The sequence below is a fragment of the Thermobia domestica genome, chromosome 6 (genome assembly GCF_964235325.1).
Source record: "Thermobia domestica chromosome 6, izTheDome1.hap1.1, whole genome shotgun sequence".
Taxonomy (NCBI): Eukaryota; Metazoa; Arthropoda; class Insecta; order Zygentoma; family Lepismatidae; genus Thermobia; species Thermobia domestica.
In genome coordinates, this window is record NC_137459.1 from 82,900,742 (window position 1) to 82,928,041 (window position 27,300).

The 27,300-nt window shown below is 36.5% G+C and overlaps 1 long non-coding RNA gene across 2 annotated transcripts; it reads right to left on the reverse strand.

The window, feature by feature from the left end:
- Positions 1-6,586: 6,586 nt before the first annotated feature.
- LOC145687700 (uncharacterized) lies at positions 6,587-27,042 on the reverse strand. 2 transcript variants are annotated; one of them, XR_014131716.1, is made up of 3 exons: positions 26,433-26,780; positions 15,224-15,432; positions 6,587-6,751 (listed from the first exon to the last, which is right to left on the reverse strand). It is a non-coding gene; the product is annotated as an uncharacterized LOC145687700 (long non-coding RNA). The 2 variants fall into 2 exon arrangements; XR_014131715.1 differs by lacking the exon at positions 26,433-26,780 and adding an exon at positions 26,966-27,042 and having other exon boundaries at positions 6,589-6,751.
- Between the last annotated feature and the right edge of the window lie 258 nt (positions 27,043-27,300).

Here is a 27,300-nt window from a genome sequence, read left to right on the forward strand (position 1 = left end):
GGACCACACAATTTTTAAAAGGCCCCTAAATCGAGTTTTCCGGTTTTTTTTTTTTTTTTTTTTTTTTTTTTTTTTTTTTTTTTTTTTTTTTTTTTTTACGGAATACGCACATCGTACTGAGTTAAGTGATAGCTTAGGTTTGGCTACATTATATGTAGTTTTCTAGATATAAGACGTACAAGAAAATTTTTGATTGACATATATTGGATCTTTTGACGTATTTTTGGATCAAATTTTGATATACGTGAAAAAAGATGAACACCACAGCCACTTCTTCTGTTTCCTGAAAAATTCTGGAATTACCAGTCTTTGGTATTAACCCATGAGTTACAAAATTCATCTTCACGTTAGAATTCAGGTAATCAACTGTTCTGTCGGATTACACTGATCTGCAAATTTTCAATTTTTTTCTGTTATTTTGAAATAAAATGGTGTATCCGAATCGATTTTTTCTGCCGATTACGAAATGACCTTCAAAGTTGTGTATCACGTCAGGTTTTTTCACAAATCACGAAAATGTCAAAATTAAAAAAAAATATATATTTTTTTTTAACCTGTAGACGCCTGCCAGGGAATTCATATATTGACGTTGTCATCCCTGGCGCCTCTTCTAATTGTTGCAGAGACATGAACGACTCTTTGTTGGAAATTTAATAGAGCAAGTAATGCAACGGATGCATGGTGCATCCGAGTTCCTATTCGTAGAAGAAGAAGAAAAAGAAAGTAGAAATATTTGTAAAAAAAAAAAATGTCATTTTTTGAATTTCCGGCCACGCTGGCAACATTGTTAGTTATTCTACGTTGGTAAAAAAAAAAAAAAAAAATAATACGAGTTCCTTACATAGTTATACCACCCATATAGAAAAATGAAAGCCGTAGCTACAACAGGAAGCGAGGGAAAAAAATCAAAGTGCAACCACCGTTTATAATATTTTTTGGTTCGTAAACACTCACGTTGTTACTCTGGCGCCTCCTAATTGTCACAGAGACATGATCGACACCTTGTTGGAAAGGAAATAGAACAGTAAATCCAATGAGAGATGTTTAGTAACCCTGGCTCCCGTTCGTAGAAGAAAAGAAGAAGATAGTCAAAAAAAGTTGTAAAATATGTTAATTTTTTTGAATTTCCGGCCACGCTGGCAAAACTGTTAGTAATCCTACGCCGGTAAAAAAAATCAAAAGTACTTACCCAGCATGAATTTAATGATTTGGTTCGTGACCTTAATTTACCTAAAGACGCAGCAGAATTGTTAGAATCGCGACTTCATGAAAACAATTTATTGGGTCCGAATACAAGATTCTCCTGGTACAGACACCGAGATGCAGAATTAGTTCCACTTTTTGCAGAAGAAAATGGTTTGGTATATTGTCGAGACATTCTGGCAGTCATGAAATTCTACAACATTAATTGAAATTCAGGAGAATGGAGGCTGTTGATAGATTCCAGCAAATCCAGCTTAAAAGGTGTTTTATTACACAACACTAACGTCCATCCGTCCATTCCAATAGCACATTCAGTGACTATGAAAGAGACATGTGAAAGCCTTCAATTTCTGGTGGAAAAGGTGCAGTACAAGCGTTACGAGTGGTGTGTGTGTGTAGGGATTTCAAAGTCATTGGTATATTGCTAGGCCAACAAGCAGACTACACAAAATATACTTGCTTTTTGTATGAGTGAGACTCCAGAGCAAGAACTGAACATTGGGTTCGAAAGCACTGACCATTCAGAAGTACTTTCATATCTGTCAAAAAGAACATTGTTTCACTTCCATTGGTTGATCCCTCTAAAATACTGTTGCCACCGTTACATATAAAACTAGGTTTAATGAAACAATTCGTGACATCTTTAAGCAGAGATAGTAAATGCTTTCAGTACCTTGCCAGTAAATTTCCATCTATCACTTCAGAAAAAATCAAAGCTGGAGTTTTTACAGGCCCACAAATCCGAAAATTGATGGCGGACAAAACATTTGAGGGAAGTATGAGTGAGGGAGAATTACAAGCATGGGCTGCGTTCAGAAATGTGGTACAAAACTTTTTGGGGAACAAGAAGGCTGCAAATTACAGTGTTTTAATCGACGAGATGTTGGAATCTTTTAAACTGCTTGGCTGCAACATGAGCGTCAAAGTTCATTTTCTTCATTCTCATCTAAATTACTTTCCTGACAATCTTGGTGATTTTACGGGAGAACATGGCGAGCGTTTCCATCAGGACATTAAAGTGATGAAAAAAAAGATACCAAGGAAGGTGGACTGTCGATATGATGGCTGACTATTGCTGGATGTTAAAAAGAAACTGTACGGAAGAACACCAACGAGGAAGCCCGGTGACGAATGTTAGGTATGTATGTTTTAAACTATGCACTTATGTTTATCTTCTTTTTCTCTTTCTTCTTACTGTTCTTCTATGACTATTAGACTATGGGTGCGAAGCATACCTCGTTGCATTCCCTGCTTTATGAGCTTTCCAACCAAGATGTCATTCATATCTCTGTGACAATTAGGAGTGGGGGAGATGACAGGGTTGCCAATGGGAATGCATACAAACCAAATTATAAATTTTATACAGGTGATTGCATTTCGTTTTGCTTCTCCCTTCCTATAGTAGCTACGGCTTTCATTTTCTATATGGTTGTATTACTATCTAAAGCACTTATATTATTTTTTTTTTGATCAGCGTGGGATTACTAACAGTGTTGTCAGCGGACCGGAAATTCATTTTTTTACAAATAATTCGAATTTCTTCTTCTACAAATGGGAGCTCAGGGGTAACAAACATACCTCGTTGGATTTACTGCTCTATTACCTTTCCAACAAGGTGTCGATCATGTCTCTATGACAATTAGGAGGCGCCAGAGGTAACAATGTGAATGTTTACGAACCAAAAAATTTTATACACGGTGGTGCACTTTGATTTTTTTCCTCGCTTCCTATTGTAGCTATGGCTTTCATTTTTCTATATGGTTGATATGACTATGTAAGGAACTCGTATTATTTTTTTTTACCAACGTAGAATAATTAACAGTGTTGCCAGCGTGGTCGGAAATTCAAAAAATGACATGAATGGGAGCACAGATGCACCAAACATAGCTCGTTACATTACTTGTTCTATTAGCTTTCCAATATGGGGTCGTTCATGTTTCTGCGACGATTAGGAGAGGCACCAGGGATGACAACGTCAAGATATGAATTCGCTGCAAGCGTCTACAGGTTAAAAAATACTTTTTTTTTTCTTCTTTCAAATTTTGACATTTTCGTAATTTGTGAAAAATCCTGACGTGATACATCATTTTGAAGGTCATTTTCGTAATCGGCAGAAAAAATCGATTCCGATACACCTCCACTTGAAAACAACGAAACCTTGTATATCAGTGTTATAGATGACAATTTTAAACAGAAAAACATGAATCGCATCAATCTGTGCGTGGGTTTCCTCGGAGTTCTCCCGTTTCCTTTCACTTTCTTCATTTCTCATCATCACCGTCTCCTGTAGCCTAGCCGGCATAATCGTGGGACGTAAAATTCAAAGATTTCATGAATCACATCACCCCTAAACGGGAGGAAGATTTGTCAGTATTTTATTTGGAAGGTAGCGCTTATTTTGAGTCTGCGGGATACACTGATCTCGTTTCAAAAGAATCTACACCATGATCACATTGCTCTGGAAAGTACGGTTGATGTAGCTCAAACCGTCTTCAATATAAGTGGCTTCAAAGAAAGTGTAAGTGGAAGTCTAAGAGCTTTGTTCTCTAAACTCAATTCAATGGAATTAGAAAAGAAAATTAAAAGTTCTTTGCGCTGTTGACATTTGTACTTCAAACAGTAAACTTTTTTTTTTTTTTTTTTTTTTTTTTTTTACTGAGTCCTCACCTGTGAAATGTTAACCTGGTTGGTTACAAACCCGAAAGCCCCAGGTTCGAATTTCGTGATCGTTTCTACTGACAAGTTTATTGGGCCTCTCTTCAGCTCCATGAGACGAATACAAGGATGGTAGGTACATTTTAATATATAAGCACTGAAGGATTTCTTTTTTATTTTCCATTTTTGTTGTTTTCCGTTTTAAATGACATTCCAACTCTCCCTCGAGCAATCCTTAATAATAACAACATATATAGATATAGATATAGATAGATATATAGATATATATATATAGATAGATATAGGTATATGTGGGTGTGTCTCATCAGTTTTTTGCATAGTAAAAAGAGATCTAGAGCCACCAAACCCGGTACATAGATAGATATTTTCGAGTAAAGTGAAAGTAAGTGAGTAAAGATCTAGAGCCACATTTTTGGCTTTCTAAAACGCCTGACCTGTACGAAACCAGCATTACGCGTCGGTGTTGCAGGCTTGCATAACAGCAGAGAAGAGACAATGGATAATGGAATAGTTGTGGAAACATTCTTCATCATCTTATTTATCCGAGCTCTGAATTAACCCCCGCACTACCTAGGTTTTTTTTTTGTAACACGGAGTACCACGGGGGGGGGGGTCATTTTGTGCCTACCTGTTAAGATTAAATATATCTAGCAAGGGAAACAAATTAGAAACTCTCACAAAAATCAACAGGGACTGAAGTGAACAGTGCACCGGATAAGGATAACAGTTATTTATTATAGTGCCATCTAGGAGTGTCATACATCCTACCAACAGGGGGTTACTTTGCACCCAGCAAATTAAAATATCAAATTTATGAGACACATTAATGTTCAATTTAAACCACCGTAAGGTATTCACTTTAGCTAAACATGTTGACCAATGACATATTTTCTTAGAATTTTAACCAAACGATTAGAAAATTAGTTACAAAAAAATATATACTGTTGCGGGCACAAAGTACCTCTCATTTGAAGTCCGAGGGTTAAGACCGGACAACGACGGGTGCTTGCAGCTAGCACAAATAAATAAATAAATAATGCACAATATATTAATCTCACTAAAAGTGTCCCCGTAGGAAATATTTTTGTTCCCTTCCTCCTTAACTTCATTGTCAATAATGATTGCTTGCTTGGTCTGGAGTTTAGCACCGAAGCTACGTGAAACGTGGACCTACAACTTAACCCCATGAGCTTCCACCGGGAATCGAACCCGAGTCTCTGGCGCCAAGGGTACTGACACTATTCATAGAGTTCGTCTTCCATAGTGTTTGTACCAATACAATTCGATATTTTTTCCACGAGACGTATTTCCGAATTCCCATCACATTCCATTGTCTCCCTTTCCAATGGATGATAATTGCTTTGGCAAAATTTCTGAATATGCATCTCCTGATAAATGGTCACGTATATTTTCTAGATTACGTCAAAGCGTTGGGACAGGCGATTTCTTTTCTGGTGCTACCCTGAAAACTTTTCTTTTTCTGGCTGACGTTATTAAAACTGAATCAATAATTCCATTTTTAGATTTCTGTAATCCTTGAATTTTCTTTAGAGTTTCAAGCTTTCGATTCTCCGTTGGAGTCTTGGTCAAGGATGTTAAAAACAGGAGGAAAAAAATAGAAATATCAAGGAACAAAAAGGAGCGGACTTACCAAGAAAGGAGCTGTATTGTACACAAAAAAAAAAAAAAAAAAAAGTCCTGTGCGTCAGCGATCTCAAAATGAGGTGAAGCGAACTAAAATATGGCCGAGTCAATCTGTGCCCCTCTCCTGTTCATTGTTGGAAAGTTGCCAACTCATTATGTTATTTTTATTATCATGCCAATGCTGTGAAAATTTTGTAATTACCCCCTCCCATTCATCACTCAACCAACCTTTATCTATATTTCATTTTGTTTTTTTAAGTGAATATATAAAATTTCAAGAAACAGTCTCTCTACTTCATTTCTAGCTCCAAACAAAAGTTGTGAATCTTCTATCCTGTGTTGCGTTTCTTTTAAATGTTTCGATAAACCTGACACCGGATTTTCCGCTTTTGAATCTCTGTGTTCCTTTACTGGAACTTTAAAATTTCTTTTCATTTTGCCTATATAACTTTCTTGGCAACTGCATTTTATTTCCTAAATACCCGATTTTTCACTGAGCCCTGTCTAATAACTCTTAAACTGTGTGATGTTCTTTTCTAAAGTTTTCGGGGATTTGAAAGGTGAACGAAAATCATATTCTGTATAGATTCTATTTAACATAGTTGTCAATTACGGAAAAATCCAATCCATTTTTTATCTTTCATATCGGTTTCAGGTTTATCGGAACTTAAATTCTTTTTAACCTAATTATACCAATTATTTAATAATAAAGCTGGGTACCCGTTCAAACTATCCTTTTAAACTACTATTTTTCTTTCAAACTTACTCAATCAATAAGTTTAAAAGAAGATGCAAATAAAAAGAAATAATAATACGAATTCCCGTAAAAGAAAAAAAATATATATATATATTGCAGGTAGGAAGATCTTGCCCTTTTTCCAAAAGACTACTCTTATGCAAAAAATCATAAACATCTACAGGTTTGTCTTGTGATGAATGAACAAACAGATGGTATTTCATATTTATTTACGTTGGTAAACATCATGTTATACTACTAACCTGTAAGTAATATGTCTGTGTTTCCATGAAAAGACTGATTTTATTTTTTTATTTTATTTTTTATTTATTTATTTATTTATTTATTTATTTTTTGCAAGTAGTTCTGTCTATTATTCTTGGCTATTTGCTGCGTCATTTTGTCAATTAACTTCAGCTCGTGTGGCAGGTGGGCTAAAAGAAGCTGCTTAGGAAACTACAGAACATACCCCACTAGTGTCACTGTTGGGATCTGAAATACGTCAGGAATGTTTTAGTAAGCGAAAGATTTTTGGTTTATATATTTTTAAGAAAAGGTTTGATCACATTTAGAAATCCACAACGCAATCAATAAACAATAAATAAATAGATAAATAAACGAGATTGGTTAATATATCCAATAAAACCTAATTGAGATATAGCTTCAAATTGATACAAACACGATATACGGCATCTTTGGTAGCAACAGTGATGGGATCTTCTATATTGAGCATACATCAACGTACTGCATCTGCCCTTTTATTGGCAACAACGCTAGAGGGCAAGCTCCACAGATTCAGAGAGCATGATATTTTGCCCAGTTCAATATCTATCTAACTTTGTATGGAATGGTCAATTGCTGTTCAACTGAATTCATTAGCAGTCGTTTCGAACCACTAAGGTCATTTCGTCCCACCTAAAAGTTCATTAAATACAATATTTAAAGCGAACAAGATGGAAAATCTTCTACGAAATGAAACGAAAGATCTATTATTTATTTTAAAGTATATTAGTTTTACTCATATGATAAATTTTTTATAGTAATATTGAACAATAAAATACAATATAAAAGTACCCAGACCTTAGGTGGGATCATAATTCATGAAGTTCCTATCTTAGTAAAGAATGAGGTCAACCCAGATAGGAGCAAAAAATTGAAATTTTTCAGCTTAACGTTCCACGCTTATGTCCATTAGGCTAAGGGAGATGGATAATGGAAAAATTGGTGGAAGGAAACGGAGTACCCGACAAAATTCAGGAGCACAATATTGACAATCATAAACTAAATTGGCCACGGGTTGAACCAGGTGAGCGTTTTACCACTGAGGTACCCTGCCCCCACTGGTAGGAAGGCAATAGTCTTCTGAGAGCCAGATGTATCCTAATTATCCATCTTAATTTTCGATTAGGGTACTGAGATCGAAGGCATAATTTTCCCATCATACTAAAAAGGGGGGTCTGCCCACAGGAGGAACTCTGAGGTTGCTCATTATCTCATATTCGCCTCGATTTAATCATATTATAAACTGCTTATTGCTTTGATAATTCTAAAGTATTTTGTAAAAAATTAAGAAAATTAGTTGCTCCGAAACTGTTCTTCAATAAAAGCTGAATGTTTTATTTCCTGATGTCTGTCAAAGAATGCCTTCTGTGTCAGACTGCTTTATGGGAAGAGATTCGACTGACGTGTACAAATGAAGATCTTTATGATATAGTCTTACCTAATCAGATTTTTATACCACCTAATCCTAATTCTCAGTTTTATATATAGACTAGTCTTTGAATAGCTGGGGACTCCGCCCCTAGGCCCCCGCTTTTGTTCGGCCTATACCCTTGCATGCGTTATGTATCAGCCTTTGCATCAAGAGTGGATTTCGTGCATTTGCTGTTAATATTTGCTGAATTAGGCCAGCTAGGGGCTTTGCCCCCAAACCTCCGCGTTTGCTCGGACTTAGACCTCGCACCTCTTAAACCCACAATTCTAACAAATTTCAAGTTTCTTTTCCTATTTCAACTACCTAAAAGATAAGATTTTGTATCTCAAGAAAACGCCTATTCAAATAGCACGAGAATTTCTTCATCCCCCTTTAGACTAATTAAAAATATTCACTTCTGGCAATTTTCCTATGGGTTAGTTTCGAAAAGCTACAATCATACCAAATTTCAACTTTCTATGTTTAGTATGAATATATATATATATATATATATATATATATATATATATATATATATATAATTCTGAGTATGAGAGATGATTTGCTGTCGAGTATTGCACTACTGTTAAAACCTTAACTTTTCTCTCTCACTTCCTCGTTTTCTTCTTAAATATCAATCTGACGACATACTACACAAAGACAAATATACAGGTGAACATAGAATACCAAACTAGGCTCAATTGGTCCTTCTTCTCTGATTTTACTCAAATACTTATATGCTAGGGGTATGAAACTAAATTTTCTCACTACTTCCGAGTTTAGGGAAAATTTTATTTTAAAGAACGAAAGATCAGGTTTAATATTTTTATATTATTTTTATTCAAAGAAAAAAAATCTGGCAAAACGAAGAAAAATTGATTATATGTAAAATGATGCTCTAAGGAAAACATCAGCCAGAGTTTTTGCTTAAAACTCTGAGAAAACTTTATCTGTGAAGGATCGAACTCAGAACCAATCACTTCCTAACTAGATTAACTAATATGTTAAGATGCTCTAAGTTTAAGGGTCCTGTAGCATAAGTTTCTCTGTCCTCGCTATTCGTACAGCTCCGCTTTGCGTTCTCTTTGAAAGCAATTCTTTCATTCAAAAAGAAAATGCTTTGCCTATCTACACAGGACTCCAGATAACAAGAGAACTGTGAAAAGGATAGCTAACTAAAAACATTACAAGGTGAGAGGTAAGGTCCACGGAAAATGAAAGTCCCTCTTTCTGAGACTATAAACTAGCTCATAAAATAAACCTTGCTTTAAACAACAGTATCTCCCTACGAGACAATAAACTGGCCACCCATAATTAGGCCTTGCCCTAAAAAGAGGTTTCGCTCTAAAAAGAAAAAAAAAAGAACAGTAACTTATATCTTTTACAAGAGATAATCACTACCATACGTTTGGATCAGGGAAAACAAAAAACTTAAAACCGAGAAAACAAGCTCTCCTCAGAAATAAGGGGACTCAAACCCAAAACCATTTGAGTTCAAAAATAGAAAACCTTAATTAACCTATGCAAAAGGTTAAAATACATTACTAAAATTCAATCCTACTAATCCATGGTCCCTATATTCTCGGTGGGAGAAAAATCAAAAACCTAACAAACAAAACAAAATCTTCCAGAAAATGATCACGTTAACATTTCTACAAAAGTTCCTATCTACGGTCATTATGACTGACCATTCTAACCTGCCAGCCTTAAACAGCATAGCTTAAAAAAAAAAAAAAACTTTCCTAAGCGAACGCTCTCGCTTAAATACGGTTCTGTCTACACGTGGCAGAATCCAAGAATGAAAAGATCCCCAGCTAAAATAAAGAAAGTAGAATTTTAAGAATTTGAAAAAATCGACGCTAACCAACCTCTCCCTTGAAGTTCTCTCAGTTCATCTATACGTATCCGGTTCTTAAACTACAGAAACAGATGAAACAGTGTATCTAGCTAAGAATTAAAACTTAAGAAATATTTTCTCTAAGGTTTTATTATGTAAGATAGATGAGTAAAAAGAAAATTGTTATCCACTAATATACAGATAAAATATACAAACTAGATAAGATAAATATTAGAACTCTCTATAAACAATAAACATATATATTTAAATAATTGTCCAGGCCTGATTTAATAAACCTTAAAATATATGATTTTATAAATATATATATACTCTTTAACTCATATAATACATACCTTTGCACAATTAGCATACGCGTACAGCAAGTAAGTGGAATGAAAACATCCACTTACATACGTCAACCAGAAGTACCCGTTCTTTTATGTCAGTTCATGTAGTTTTATATGTAGCTAGGATTAGGATATATACACGGTGAGGAAAAAGTCCCGGAACGGTCCAATATCTCGCGAAATATACAGATTAGCAAAACAATGAAAAACACGTATTGAATAGTCTCGAAAAACCTATTCAATGATACCAAACGCAACCCCCTATCCCCACCACTTTCTGGGGTACGGGAGTAACTTTAAAATATTAAATTGGAACCTCCACTTCTTGTTGTACATTTGGATTCTCCAGAAAAGTAGACAGTGATTTGACCCAGAATTGAGAACAGTCCCTTCGCGGATGGCGCTTGAACCAACACACACAAAAAGGGGGTACCAAAACATTATGAAAATGCGAACTGTCAGTCCCAAACTCTGTGGCATACGGAGTCTGGACTGTGGAGTCAAAGGTCCTGAGTTCGATTCCCGGGCAGAGTAAAATTTTTATGTTAGTATTTATATATTTTTTATTTATTTTATGTATTTTTTGTACCCAAATAATGAATTCATAATTTTAACTTGAATAAAAATAATGTATTTGTCCACAATTTATTAACTTGCAAGAAAATACAAATCGCGACAAAAATGGTTTGTTTTTGTTGTAAATAACCCTATAAACTCTACCCTAATAACCCTATTACTAAGAACCACTTCATAAAGCTAGTTTGCAAAACAATTATCAAAATTTGTATTGTACGTAACTTGAATAAAATACTAATTAAAGTTAAAACATATGGACTTATTATTTGAGGAAATAAAAAAGTTGCCTTGAAGGTGGATCGAAAAAATGAAATCTTTGAGTTTTACGTCCCACGGTTATGCCGGTTAGGCTAAAGGAGACGGTGATGATGAGTAATGAATGAAATGGTGGAATGAAGAAAGTGGGAGGAAACGGGAGAACCCCGAGAAAACCCACGCATACGGTGTTTGTCCACCATAAAGTTCACTTGGCCGGGATCGAACCCGGGATCCCAAGCACCAGAGGTGAACGCTCTACCACTGAGCCACCGCTAAGCTTTTGATTCTCTCCTGTAATCTTGGTCACGAAGGTTAGAAACAGGAACAAAAAGAATAGAAACATCAAAGAATAAAAAAGGAACGGACTTACGAGCTCCTTCGCGGCTAAGTACGTACGCGCCTTTGGCGTGGGAGACTCAGGTTCGATTCCCAGCGGGAGCTCACGTGGTACGGATTCCACGTTAATCAGTAGGTCCACGTCTCATATAGGCTAGCTGCTGAAAAGGACGCTAAAGTTAACATCAAATCAAATCAAATGGAACAGACTTTTTAATACCAAAGGAAGAGCTCTGTTATACGGAAACAAGTTGTCAAGTATTTCAGTAATCTCGTCTCCAGATGAATAGTAATCTCCAAATGAAGTTGATTCCGTACAACAGAGCTCTTCCCTTGGTATTAAAAAGTCTGTTCCATTTGATTTGATTTGATTTTAAGTTTAGCGTTCTTTTCAGCAGCGATCCTATATAAGACGTGGACCTACTGATTAACGTGGAATCCGTACCACGTGAGCTCCCGCTGGAAATCGAACCCGGGTCTCCCACGCCAAAGGCGCGTAAGCTAACCACTTAGCCACGAATGAGCTCGTAAGTCTGTTCCGTTTTTATTCCTTGATGTTTCTATTCTTTTTGTTCCTGTTTTTAACTTCCATGACCAAGATCCTAGGCAGGAGTCGAAAGTTTATAGAAAATTCAGGAATTACAGAAGTATGTACCGGTAACTACAATGATAGAATTCCTGAGCGTAGTTTTATATTATCTATTCATTATTTATTTATTTATTTATTTATTTATTTTATGTGTGCACAAAATTGGATAGTTATTTTTCTTTTCCTCTTCAATACGTCTCAAGTTTCTTTAGAGCGTTCGGTAGTGGATTTGGTTTAGGGTAATGATATCCTTCACCAACTTAAAAAATAGGAGCACGAATTTAAAGCAAAAACTGTTACTACAAGAAAACACATTAGTACGCCGAAGTCTTTGGGACAGAAGCACTAGACCGCAATATATTGTTTTGAAGTGCGATCTAAACCATTACTCGTGTCGGTGTTCATGCCAAGTACCTTCACCAAGAACCGAACCCGGAATCATATACACAGAAAGCACGTACGTTAGCCGCTTAGTTACGAAGGGGTACTTTTAAGGACTACAGTACAGTATCACAATATAGAGATAAGCTATTCGTAAAATTGTAAATAAACCATATAACAGTATCTGGTTCGTGTCCTGCGGTCCCAAAGGTGGACTTGGGTATTTACTATGGTCCGGAATTCGATCCTTTATCCTTTGGGTGTCTCCTTTAGACTTTGATAACAATTTGGATCGTCTACCAAAACCGACCATATAGCCACTGGACAACACGGTTCAGAATTCGGTTCAGAACGTACTGGGAAATCGACATAAAAGTTGACTCTAATTGTATTCTTAATGCTAATGCGATTTAATAACGTGAAAATTATTACGTCGCATAAGCATTGGTTACGTGTGCTGAAAAGAAAAGTAAATTAAAATATTTCTTAAAGCTAAAAACATAAATTTAGATCATGATGATTATTTTGGTAAAGGATACTCAAGATTTCACTTTTTACTTTAATTAACAACACTAAGACTTCACGAACACATATTACATTACATTTAGGCACTTTGATTCGAATGATTGAATATGATAATATAATTTTAACACTCGGCCCATTATTATTGCTGTGAACGCGGAAGACACGGTTGTCGCGGGTTACCGGTTGTGTTTTGTTACATCGTTATTTTCCACAATCCCGCACTGTCACTGCTCCCTCGATTTGATGCTGAAGAAAGATCACTTTTGATGGTTCCAGGGGGAATGTGCTAAAAGTTACGGGTTGAATTCCCTTGTTGTCATTCTCTCTTCTTTGCGACGAACAGGATACTTTACGCTGCTCTGCTGCTCCTCATCGTTGAGATGATATTAAAATTAACAAACATGTGCAAATGATTTGAGATTTCAAGTTTTCGTCTTTATACTACATTTTTAAATATTATCAACGAACTTTTAACGTATAAATGTGCTGTTTAACAAACTGTTATATGTTTACTCGCACTTTCATGATTATTCGCTGTTGTTTCACCGGGCACACATGTCAGACTAACTTAGTTTCTCTCTCCGTCTCCTCGCGTTGTTACGCAATAGATCGGCTCGCGATGCAGTCTTGTGATGTCAAAGTTAAAAATATCTATGAATATCTATGACAACCCATAGGCAGGAATTTTAGAGACGACGTTTGCTTCCTGAACTGAATTTTAGCACCTTATTTGGGGAGACGAGAGGGTCACCAAGATCTCCGTCGCAGACGCGACGCACACACATATATGCATATTCGTCTGTTTGCTGAGAGAGAAATTCTTGAGAGCACTTTTATACGAGGTTTATTTAAAAATAAAAAAAATTTCCTTCATTAATATTCACTGAGCTAAACCATATGGTTACAACCAGAAATATTAACTGTTTTATATTAATTTCAAAAATATTTTACTGCAAGGTAGAGAAGCGGTAAACAGGTTTCCCCTCACGTTTTTATTATAAAAGTTTCTAAGTAAGTACTGTCTCTACAATCCTTTCTCTTAGAGTCGGAACTCTTCCCCAGGGCAGCGCGGAGGTCTTGTGGTTGTTGATTATGTGTCTTCTGCCAAGTTCAGCGCAAAGACGGATAGAAACCAAATGGCCGTAGCAGCACAGAAGTGGCTTAGTATCTCCTGCTCAGTGCTTGCTAAGTTTAGAGAGCCTCTCCCGCCCAGCAAATATAGGATGTGATCTGCTGGAGATTGATATCTTCTGCCTCTTGACGTGCTCTTTTATAGCCGGTTTTGAATGCAGAGCCCGTATGTGCTTCTCCTCATATTTCGTCGTGTCCTCCTTGTATACCTTCGGAAAGGCACCCGTCGGCTGCTTTGTGATTCTTGTGGAGAAGCACATATGAGGGGGATGTTGCAATATTAAGTTCCATTATTGCGAAATAGATTTTGCTTCTCACCCTTTGCAACACATAGGATATGAAAGACTGGACCAACTACAATAACAAATGATCGAAACGAATTTATATCCGAGATGTTGTATCCAGCTGAGTTTGAATCTATCTAGGTAAAATCACACTCACCAAAAACGAATCATCTGACCATAAGGCTATGGAGGTGCTCTATTGGGCAATGGAGTTGCATATTAGTCAGCGAAGTGCATACCTTTCACTACATGTTTTCTTACGAACTTCAGGACCAATTGTTTAGTCACAGGAGTATATATTTAGCGTACAGAGTATGTAAATCTATTTTACTGAAAATCATACTCGAATAAGTACAACCCTATCATCTATTTAAAATTATAATATTTTATAATCCTCATTATAATCTTGTATCTAACTAATGTACTCTTCTCGAAATAATTTAATCATAGTAATAATTATTAACAATTTAAGCTTAGAAAGTCATTGAATAGATATAAATTAATAAGGGAAGTTCAAGCAAGTGGTTTAGAAAATGTGACTTTGTATACTAATTTATAGCTTCAATCACTTTTAACCAAAAATTTAGTTTTTTGTGCAATTTGCAAATCAATATTTTCGACCACGCCCATCAAATATCTTTGAATTATTTTACTAATTATTATTATTTTGCATGAAATATCTTCTTTGGAGGGCAAACAAATGAATTTGACTTACCTAGAGACTTAGATGATATTTAAATATGATATATTTTTAATATTGCTCTTTAATCGTAAGAATATTTCTTGATCATGAAAAAATTAAAATAAGAACAGTTCGGTTAAAAACACTTCATCTGCAGAGAATTGTCCTCAGAAAATTGATCCTCACCCTCATTCACCCCCAGCAATCAGTTTAGAGTATCAAGATGAACCATTTGTGGAAGTATCTGAAATTCAAGACGGTGACAACAGGGACTTAATGATATAAATGTTATTAAAGATTTTGAACACTTCAAAAACTTCCTTACCTTTCTATTAAGATCCCACAACTCGGAAAGTTTCTTGTCCATATATCCAAAAAGCTGGAAATTCAGATTGCACTGACTTTTACCCATAGCAATGGATGATCTGAATCCTGTTGATCTGTAGACTTTGTTTCCAGTTCGGATAATGAATTCTTCAAGCACAAAATAAGTTCTTGTAACTAGGAACTTTCGAAAGTCTGGTTAATTGTCTTCTGAAATACGTAAATAAACAATAAATATTTGAAACATACATTTAACAAGTAGGGTTGCCACAGTAGATGTAAACAAATTCTTCCACTTGGTTAACTCATTAAATGTGCGAATATCAGTAAATGAAATTAAATCTTTAATCCTAAAGGATAAAGAAGATGAACAACAAATAAGACATGAAATGAACTCACTCACAAAAATAAATAAATAAAAAGTAAAAAAAAAAAAGAAACCACCAACACTGTTGTCCAGGGAAAACCGATATGCCCTGGTATCGAACCTGTGATCCTATCCCAGGGTGGTTGGAATTTTCTCTAGTCGAAAAGTACCCAGTGTTTTTTAAGGTGAAGGTGAAACCATAACAAGAATTTTAGGAAAACCTAAAATGGAACAAAAATTTGCGATCTTAGCCATATTTTTTGGATCAGGGGCTACAGAATTTTTGAACGGACCCTAAATTAAATTTCCGTATTTTCTACAGAATATGCACATCATACTGAGTTAAGTGATAGTTTTGGTTTGGCTACATTATTTGTAGTTCTCCAGATATAAGGCGTACAAGAAAATTTTTGATTGAAATATATTATATCTTTTGTTCGAAAAATATAACAATAAAACAAACAAAGGCACTCCAAAAATATACTTCAAAACTTTGGTTGAAATGATAATCTTAATGCGATTATACAAGGATGAATAGAAAAAGAAATTACAAAGCTGAGAAAAAATGTATTAACAAGAGAGAGAAAATATAAACAAACAAACAGAAAAAAAAAGCCATATGTGCCGATCACTTTTCTACATAATCACAAAATAGATTCAGGCATTTATCAGAACACAGGACCAATTTCTAAAACCCATTTTGGTAGGAATCACGTCCCTGCTCATTCACCCAGGTCTCAGCAGCTGTTTTCACAACACATTCTGAAGTGAATCTTGTTCTAGAGAAGTGCTCCTTCAATACAGGAAAAAGGAAATATTAACTGGAAGCCAAATCTTGGCGATAAGGTGAGTGGCTCCACACTTCCAATTTGAACTGTCGTAGCAGTGCTTAAGTTTGGCGAGCAGTATGGGGCTTGGTATTGTTATGCAGAAGGATGACACCTTCGCTCAACATGCCAGAGCGTTTTCTTCATATGGCTTCACGGAACTTGGTCAACATTGCACAGGTCACCTGGTCAACAATTTTTTCAACATTACACTTGGATAATGTTGGCCTTGGGATACTATCCCAGCATTTGCCTGGTGCATTTTGAGAGAAACTAAAGAAATGTTCAGTCATAATGGCTGGCCCAGGTATTTGAATCATGAGTGTAATATGGGATTCTATTTCTATTCAACGAGCATCTTACAAGGAGTTTGGTTTACCAAAACTCCCTTATATAAAGGTAACCAAGAAAGTTCTGTCGCTTTTTCACCCACCACCTTCGAACATCGATATGTCACCTAAGACGTACCTAGATCAAAAATAGTCTCCATCAGCATCGACGACCTTCTGCCAACGTTCTGGAAGGTCATGGATTCCATCCCGTTAGAACATGGTGGGCCGTGAAGCGAAGAAGGTATCAATTGCATTTTGCACCTCTACTAGTGATTTGAACTTGCTTAATCTAAGGTGATTGACCAAGGAATGGAACAGATGATAATTGGACGGTGCAATATTCGGGGAGTATGGTGGAGGGAATAGTGTTTCCCGTCCAAGGCGCAGAATGGTGTCCCAGGTCATCCTAGCCACGTGGGCTTAGCGTTGTCCTGTAACAGGAGGACCCTTTTGCGATTCAGAAGTGTTAGCTCCAGAGTTTTGAGTTTTTCTTGAACACGGCTCAACTACTAACAGTACACTGGCCCTTACCAGCTGGTAGCAGTTCCCGATGCACGATGCCTCGAGCAGTCTACCAAACCCACGGGAGGACCTTCTTCTGGTGAAGTGCTGGTTTGGAACCGGCTCATGGGATGCTAACCAATGATGACGGCGCTGTGGAGCTTCGTACAGGACCCTCTTCTCATCATATGTTAACACCCTGTCCAGAAATGGCTTCTTCCTCAGACCTGAAACACAGGTGTCTGCTCGCGTTGGCTTCTGGCCCGGAATCAAATCATGTGAGAACCATCAACCCAACTTGTAGTGTTTCCCAAGTCGATCGAGGTACTGCCGAATGGTTTGTTCACTCACACTGAATTGTAGTCCCATTTCCTCACATGTCTGGCTACTGTCCGCTTCAATTGCTGCCTGAAGATCTTCATTTTGTACATGTGTTGGTCTTCCGGCACGTGGTGTGTCTTCGACTGTTTTGTCACCGTCCTTAAACTTGTTAAACTACCGCTGCACTGTCCGCGTAGTCACGACATCCTCACAAAAGGTCTGGCATATCTTCGGCCCCGCTGCAGCGGAATTTGACTCCCGTTTGAAATTATACAGCATGCACGCCTTTATGACGCTCTGTGGAGTTCCTATGTTCACTCTGTCCTTACGCAAGTTCACGGTGTAACTGAACTGCCACAATCAGGTAGTGTGTTGGATATACTCACACCAACAACTGACTTTCGCGTATCTCCATTCGCATTCAAATCACGGTGTGAGGGCCAATTGAACACAGACCTCCACAAAAAGCGACAGAAATTTCTTGGTTAACTTTATATATTTACGTTGTCCATGTGTTCATCCGGAAGATTAAAAAAAAAAAAAACTCTCAAGAACTATTTGATGAATCAGCATCAGTTTGGGGCAGGATGTAAAATATGAAAAGGTAGGACTCAAGTTTTTGACAACGGTGATATTCAAGCCGGAATAGAGTTCGAACCGGTCGGTATTTACCAGTAGACCAGTATTTTTGTCAGACTCAACAATATGTTTCAAGATTTAAAATACAATTATTCCTCATTTGTTTTGGGGATTATGAGGGGGTACCGGTAATTGTATTTTTCAGAGTTGGTAATACTAAACCGACCATTTCGGGTTTTTAAGTTAAACACTATAAAGAAAAAATATAATATAGATACTGAGAAGCGATTTCCTGCAATCGATTAAGCGTCCCAATAATGCATTTTATCTGCATCCTTTATTAAAACCAGAAATCATAGAATTTTATTTCCAGTTTCAAGTTTTTTCTACATAAAACAAAAACGATAAGAGATAGAGAGATAAAGCAAAAATGATATTGTTTTCTTTTGTGTGTATTTATTTAGTATTTTAAGAATTGGTGTCATCTTCTTTCTAAGCCCTCTATTCAAACCTAAAAGTGGCAAAAATCAACCACCATAGAGTGAAAAATGTAATGGATAGAAAGAAGCGGTTTTCTGAATTAAATCACGCGTCCCGAGAATATGTTCCCTCTCTCTACTGATACCGGAAGTGGTAAAAATTTACTACCATTTCCGGTTTCAATTGAGAAAATATCACGCCATACAAACCAAACTCCTGCCCATGGTTTGCACATGATATTATTACTTGTATAGAACTACCCACCTCCTTGTTACTTTACAGAACTGTCTACATCCTACTTTCTAGAAATGAAATATAAGCTAGTGTCAAGGCTGAAAAGTTTGTGTCACGAAACACGGTTGGAGGTTTACAAATTCCGTTTGTGCGATAAGGGAATTCGGGAATTCTGTAAATGCATGTGTACAACAGAACACGAATGCATAAATGGTATTTTCAGTAGAAGTACGACTTTAAAATGTACCTACAAAATTTAATAAAATCCAATTTTGCCTAATAAAACCCGCTGGTTTTTTTTTTTTTTTTTTTTTTATCTGGCTTCTCCACTAGGCTGTACAATAAGTAATAGCTACAGAGTACAGTATACAGTATTGCACAGCAAGTAATAGCTACATCACTTACACATCGACCCTTAAATATCACACAGTTTTCTTTTAATATGACGCCCTTTTCCAGCACTGAGGCTATACCAGGAAGAGAAAACTAGGATTTTCGGTTGAACATGTGATCCGAAATACATGAACTCTTACCGACAATTCTGTGTACAGGTGTGCAGAACCAGGTTTTCGGTTTCCATTAAGCAAAATAAGGTGGATCATTTTCTTTGGTCCTATAAAATAATAATGACACGAATTCTTTGCACTTAACTCTAAGAAATGCACACTTTTTTTTTTTTTTTTTTTTTTTTTGACGTGATAGCTCTTGAGTAGAATAAAGTTTTTAGTATCACATCTTTTAAGAAATGCTATCAAAGGTGTCACTATCTACCACTATGTTGGTTTCAAAATGCTATAGATAAAGGCTTAATTTTTTTTTTTTTTTTCCAAAGGGTGAATCTCAGTATGGAGCTGTGCAAAACGCTGACCCTACTAAAAAGTTACTACTGAATGAATACAAACAAATGTGAAAATGAAATAAGGCCTTTCAGTTTTACGTCCCAGGGCTGCCGTGTAAACGAAAGAAGTCAGTGATGATGAGCATGAATGAAATCGTACAATGAGGAAACGGTGTCTGTCCACCATAAAGCAAAAACAAATGTGAATAAAGATAGATATATTGCATGAAGGATTATCGTAATTTCAACATGTACGTAGAATAAAGTCTGTTCCTGCTTAATGTTGTCGGTTCAAGACAATGACTTCAAACTTTAGTCACTATTACGTTATATCGATAAACGACGAAAACGTTGAATAGCATCTTAATGAAAATGTACGCGTTTTCTGATTCATACTTATTACCAACAACTCAATATATAGATTTCTTTTTCAATGGAAAATCTTGCTTTTGGATCAAAAGATCCAATATATTTCAGACAAAACTTTTCTTGTAGTCCTTATATCTGGTGAATTACATATAGTATAGCCAAACTCAAACTATCATTTATTTCAGTATAACGTGCTTCTTCCATATATATATATATAAAGGTAAACTCGATTTAGGGGCCGTTCAAACGTTTTGTGGCCCCTGGTCCAATATATTTGAATCAAAAATTTTCTTTTACGCCTTATATCTGGAGAAGTAGATACAATGTAGCCAAACCCAAACTATCACTTAACTTAGTATGTGCAGCTCATTCCGTAAAAAAAGAAAGAAGAAGAAAAAAAAAAAAGAAAACTTGATTCAGGGCTTGTTCAAAAATTTTGAGGCCCCTGATACAAAAGCTAATTATTAGCCAAGATCACAATCTTTTGATGCATTTTTTGGATCATTCCTAAAATTCTTGGCCAAGATCGCAATCTTTTGATCAATTTTTTTATCATTCCTAAAATTGTTGTTAAGTTCTTACAAAAGCGAACAGTCAAACGAATATCCACCCATGTATGTGAAATTCCATGTAGAGATAAAAATATACGGCAGGGGGTGGCCAATCAAGAGGCACCACGCCAATATTCAATATTGGCACATTCAAGACTTTGCTTTAAGAGAAAAAAAGGTACATAGCATATTAGTGGACGGACATCTCTTTTATAGTTTCCGAGAGAGAAATTAATGATATTTATAACTGGAGCACAAAATAATATATTTTAGGAGGTTGGAGAGAGAAAGTTGTGTGTGGTGGACCATGAATTTTATTTTATTATTTTATTATTTCCAGTTTTTGGTTTTGCCGAGCTCTAGGATCAATATTAACAAACGGAAACGATATTCATGAAGAAATTGAATGTCGACTAAAAGCAGGGAATTCGTGTTATTATTGAGTTCAAAATCTCTTGTCGTCGCGAATCCTATTATAACAGTCCAGGTTCGAGTGTAAAATAAAATTAGGCGTAAAATTGGAGCAATCACATTGGTGGCCGAAAGGAATGTACGTGCACCATTGAGCAATGGTAAACGTTCAAAAATCCTGTATCGTTATTTGACTTAATATAGAAACACCATTTCAATGTCATTGACAACACAAGTTCACTGAAAATTTCATAAGAACTTTCGCTGGGCGACACTTCATTAAATGAAAGTGTCTTATTTCAGTTGAAAGAAAAAAACGAACTCGTGGGGCATTTATACACATATATAAAGTCTTTCTTCACTTTTTTTAAGGCACTAAGATAAGATAATCAATAACACGTGCATAACTCATATTTTGAAACAAAAATGAATCTCATGATATGCTTTTTGCATTTTAATTTTCTGGAACTGCTTTATTTCCATTTTACTAGCACTACATTTCGCACATTTTATTTTCTCATTTACTATGGTAACATTACGTCGAGATTTAGATTGCTTACTAAGCTTTGAATTGCAACACTGATTCATATTAGAAGACTGATTCACTAACTTTTCATTTGTACCACAATCTTCACCATTTTTCCTTCGAAAACTTTTAACACACTTCGCTGGTATTTTTCGAAATCTTATACGATCACTAATTAGACTTTTTATTTTAAATTGTTTTTTCGGTGCGCCAGTATATTTGGATTTTTCCGTTGTGATGCCACGATTAACATACGGTTTCTCATCAACAAGCATCTTTGACATACGTTTCATTTTGCATTTATATTTACTTTTGATTCTTACAAGAGCGTGTGGTTTACTCAGTAATTTGGCTGATGTTTTCCGGAAAGATTTACAATTCCTACCATTTACAAACGATCTGCGATCTGCACTTGATGTAACAGCTGGTTCAGTACTTAATAACCTAGTATGATCGCTGGATTTAAAATCACTATCATTCGTGCAAGAATTTTCGGAAGACAATTCATAGACGTACGAAGAACTATTTTCACATTTACAATGGTCTATCAATACACTACGGCGGTAATCAAATCTACTCTTAAGATTGGCACGCAGGACCTTTTTCGAGAACTTATGAGTTATACAACAGATGGAACATTTTCTTTTCTTTCTTACGGACTTATGCAGCCTTTGTTTGTTTTTCTTTCTCTTTTTACTGTAAGCTTGTAAATGAACATGCTTTTTGAGAAGTTTGATACATACAAGCTTCACGTTATTGAAAACTTCATGACAAGCTATTCTTTTTTCTTTCCAAGAGACAAAGTTACTACTACAGTTGGGAAGCTAACCTAATTCAAAATTACCATTCTTGATTTTCGAATTTACAGATTGTGCATATGAGTACAAAGAAAATTAGTTGTTTGATCTGCTTGATTTGTACATCTAGATCTTCCAGATGCTATGTCCTCAACAAATCACTTAATAATAATATAAATTATTATTGATTGATCTGTCCCGTGAAGGAAAAGCCATTTTATGGCTCGGGTTCCTGTGAGGGAACGCCATTTTATAACATTCCAGGTTCGAGTGTAAAATAACATTAGGCGTAAAATTGGAACAGTCACACTATCGAGGAATTTGAAGCTTAAAGTATGTAAACCGCCAATGTTCACGCCTGTTGTTCTGCATGGTTACGAAACATGGTCGCTTACTCTGAGGGAAGAATGTAGACTGAAAGTATTTGAGAGCAAGATTCTGGGCCGAATATTCGGACCCAAAAGAAACGGGAATTGGCAATGGCGGAAACTTCATAACAAGGAACTATGTACCATTTACCAAATATTACTAAGGTCATCAAATCTAAGGAGGCTCAGGTAGTCAGGTCATATAGCCAGGATTAAAAAAAGTATGAACGCTTTCAAAATCTTAACCTGAAGACCAATCGAGAATTGACCATTAGGAAAACCTAGGCGCAGATGGAAGGACAATATTAAGATGGATCCCGCAGAGATAGGAATACAAAGTAGAAACTGGATCCAGTTGGCTAAGGATAGAAGTCAGTGGAGAGCTTTTGTGAACGCGGCATTGAACCTCCGGGTTCCATAGGCCATGAAGTTATTTAGTTAGACTTTCCTTCAGAAATATAATTAAATCATTACTTTTCACTATTTACATGACCGTTGAAATTTTATTTATTTTTAACGGGATTTTAACTAACGAACTTTACTCCACACAGCTATCTAAGCCTTCTCGCCATCCCTCCTTAGGATACCTAATTCCCAAAACCTCACCTTATTTGCAGATTAGAATGCAAGAAGAATATGTATACAAAATTTCAAGGTTCTAGGCCTAATGCTAATAGTCGCGGAGACCTGTTGATGAGCGAGTATGTCGATTTACACTTTTGTGAATATACGTATATATACTGTATTATGTATGCTGAACTAGTTTCAGTGCGTATCATCATGGATTAGAAAAGTGTAAAGATAAAGAAATGACAAACAACCTGCTGGCCATCACATAATGGGTGCAAATTTGTTAATCAAGAGACAGTATCACATTGTTAGCATCTTATTTTTCCGCCTACCGTACTGGGACAAGTCATAAAAGCGGGTATCAATATATAATGACTACTGCACTGTTTCTCTACACAAATAATATCCTGATGCATTAACGATTCTCTACCCGTAGTGATATCACTTTTGCTAGATATAACTTCACGAGAGGCTTCGTTTCCTTGATCAAAGAGAGCCACACCATGAGCGATACCGAGTAAGAAACGGCTAGAATGTCGAAGGAGCAGCGACGGGTGGTGTTTGCTGTGGAGTTGATTTTTAAATAATACCTTTGATGAAATGATAAATTTTACCCAGTGAGAAAATTTATTTCTCAATACTTCAGAGGGTGTTTTATCGTCTAATTTAGAATTGGATCTCCTCGTACTTTCCGCATGTAGGTTACAAGTAGCAGCGCATGAAGGAAAGTGATTATACTCCTTAATAATATCTTGTGCCCCAAAAACTCACATGCTAAAGACTTTGCACTTCCGTTAGGTCCCCCTGCATTAGAGAATTGTTTCATCATGACTGCTAGGGACAGCGAAGGCTAGCAAATGGCAGAGATTGCTGAGAGAAAGATGTTATCTTATTTCTAGTCTCTGTTAAAAACTTAAGGGAAATATATATAGAGGGTGTTTCAAAACAACACCGACAACGTTTGGGAGGTGATTCCTGACATCAAGATAAGACGAAAAGTATAGATTAACCTGGGTGCACAAATGCTTCTTTTCGGAGTTATAGGCTGCCGAAAACATAAAAAAAAAAAAATGGATTTTAAAGGTCCATACCTCTGAAACTATATGACCTACAGTAATCAGTTGAAGACTTCACTTAGGAAATAGTATGTTCCCTATCCAAATAACCATGTTTCAGAATCCTGCGGTACTCCCGTAACAATTTTTATAGAGGTGGTTTGTGAGTAATTCAAATTATAAGACCGTACCCAAACTCCCTCTCCAAAAATTGTTGTGTGAGTACCTTAGGTTCTGAAACATATATTTTGGGATAGCCCACATATTAGTTCCTAAGTGAAGTCTTGACCCGACTATGATAGGTTCCATAGTTTCGGAGCTATGGGTCTTTAAAATTCATATTTTCATGTCTTCGGCAGCGTATAACTCCAAAAGAAAGCATTTGTGCACCCAGGTTGGTTTATACTTTTCGTCTTATCTTGATGTCAGGAATCACCTCCCAAACGTTGTCGGTGTTGTTTTGAAATACCCCGTATATGGTGCTGCTAAAGTTTTGAAAAATTTACACGTAAAACTCAATACTCTACAGGAAAAGACATTTATAAGAACAAATTTCTGTAGGCAACAGAATTAAATACAAAGTAATGCAGTTGTATTTTAAATTTACAGGTTCTGGGTCACTTGTGTAAAATCATTACAAGTGTTTTACTACCGATAAAATAAGTGAATCTCATGAAAGATGACTGTATTAGATATTATTTTCCACCGGCGATGTATCTCTGCACAATGTACAGAAGCTGTATTTTATATTCACAAAAGGAATGTTACTAGTATGAAACCATGATAAGTGCTATTGAAGCTCGTGTTGTTGCCAAAACCCACTTGTTTTCACTACCCTTGCTCACGCACCTGCTCCCTTCGGACGCATCCCTACATTATCGCTCAAGCCCACCAGCTTCTCTCTGCCCTGACTCGGTTGGATATCATTGATGCTTTCAGTGACACTTAGCACATGTTGATTTGTTTTTTTGCACTGTAGTTTTCATGGGTTAACTGCTGTATCACCGGACCAGTTCTAGAAAATTTACCAGATTATTTCAAGAATTTATTTCGGTTTATGAGGAACAGTGAGTGAAAGTCAGGTGAGGGGGAATAGTTGAAGTTAAGAAAATACTTGTTGTTAGTTGTTTTTGGTGTTGTAAGCGGCACATGTGGAGCCGGAAGGGACTATCTAGCGGAGAGGTACACTTGTTACGATTTATGGGAAAGTCAGTGTGGAAATGGTGCGTAAATGACAAGATTGTCACATATCGTGATTTATTTTTTTTCCAGTTGTACACAAACAAGGTAGGTCAGTTGTTAAAATTGTGTGAAACACATGCTCCACTAAACAGGCGAACAGTTTGTCGTAAGCGTAGAAACGAAAACTGCAGAAAAGAAGAGGAACATCAAACCTACATAGTACATTTTCGATGGCATTCAGTATCTCCCGCCCCAAAGCTGTGCAACACATACACCATGCATTTTATGACATATAAAATGTTTTCAACTATCCTCGCTTGTGCGTATACCCACCGCCACTGACGCGCCTTCACCCTACGGACGCACCTCCATGCTACCACTCGAGGCCCGCTGCTACCCTGACTCGGTAAGATATTGTTCGTGTTTTTAGTGGCCGCCTAGCACAAGTTGGTTCGTGTTTTATGCGCTAGTTTTTATGCCATATGTCCACGTTGTATTTCAAACAGTAATCACCACCAAGTGTGCCAAGGCGACAACCTAGTATTTTGGAGGAGAAACTAAGTAATATTTCCATTTTTCTCGATTTTCGTGTGGTCCGACGATACAGCAGTACTAATGCCGTTTTTATGCCATATATCCGGACTCTACACAAACTGTAAAAGGAATTGTAATTTTTCAACAATTATTTCGAGTAGTGAGTCAAAACTTGACCTGCACGATTATATAATGTTAGTCAACTTTTTGCATTTAGTCAATCAGCCTGTTTTCATTACAAAGAGTTCCTACGCGAAGACGTTATATTCACAAAGTAATCAGAAGGAAAACAATGCTAAAAGAATATTGAAGCAAGTTTGAAACATGAAAATATAAATTAATGTGGACAATTCCATTTTTCTACCCACCAATAGTGTTACCGGTACTGTGTATGCCATCTCAATTTTGTCGTAATCCCACTCCGAACTTGATGTGATGGGTCAAGGTTCTAGAACACAGGTCCCCCTTCCCATTTAGTTGTAATAAAGAGAGAAAAGATATCCTACGAGGCTCTAACCCGCCTTCACTCGCTCGGTGATACTATATAAATTAAATATTAAACTTTGGTACAGAAAGGAACCAACCTAGCTACTAACCTACATGGGGGGGGGGCTGTGTTCTAGAACCTTCCCATGTCATGGTATCGACACTTTTATAATATTCAAGACAATATTGAATTATCAGTATGCCTATTTATCCTGTCCCCGTATGCTAAGTTTTGTTTTAGATATCTAGCCAACGATTTAACGTTTCCAACGTATACTACTGAGTTGTACAGCAAACATAACACAGGCACTCGTTAAATACAAGTATTTTAGTGTTGTATGCTGGCTGGGTATTGTGGCGAATACCTGTAATCTAGCTACCTTAGAAGCCAGAAATTGTGGAGTGGTGGGATTACCTCTTGGCTCCTGGGGGAGATTTGGTACACTTAGTGTCCAGAGGGTCGTGAGGTGCAGCATGCGGTCCCTGGTGGGTACCCTCAAACCCCTGCTCTCAGGTAAGCCATTGCTGATTGCAAGTAAGGAGTAGCCGGCCAGGGACATCTGTCTCAACACTCTGTGCGCACTACCACAGATTGATTTCTTTTTCTTTATGGATAAAATTCAAATAAGTTCAAATCTACGAGATGCATATGTTTTTTTCTCTTTTGAATAAAATGTGCTCTTCCAGATAAAAGAAATAGCAAGTTGGCCTATAGGCCTACAATTCGTTTATGCATTTATTTATTTATTT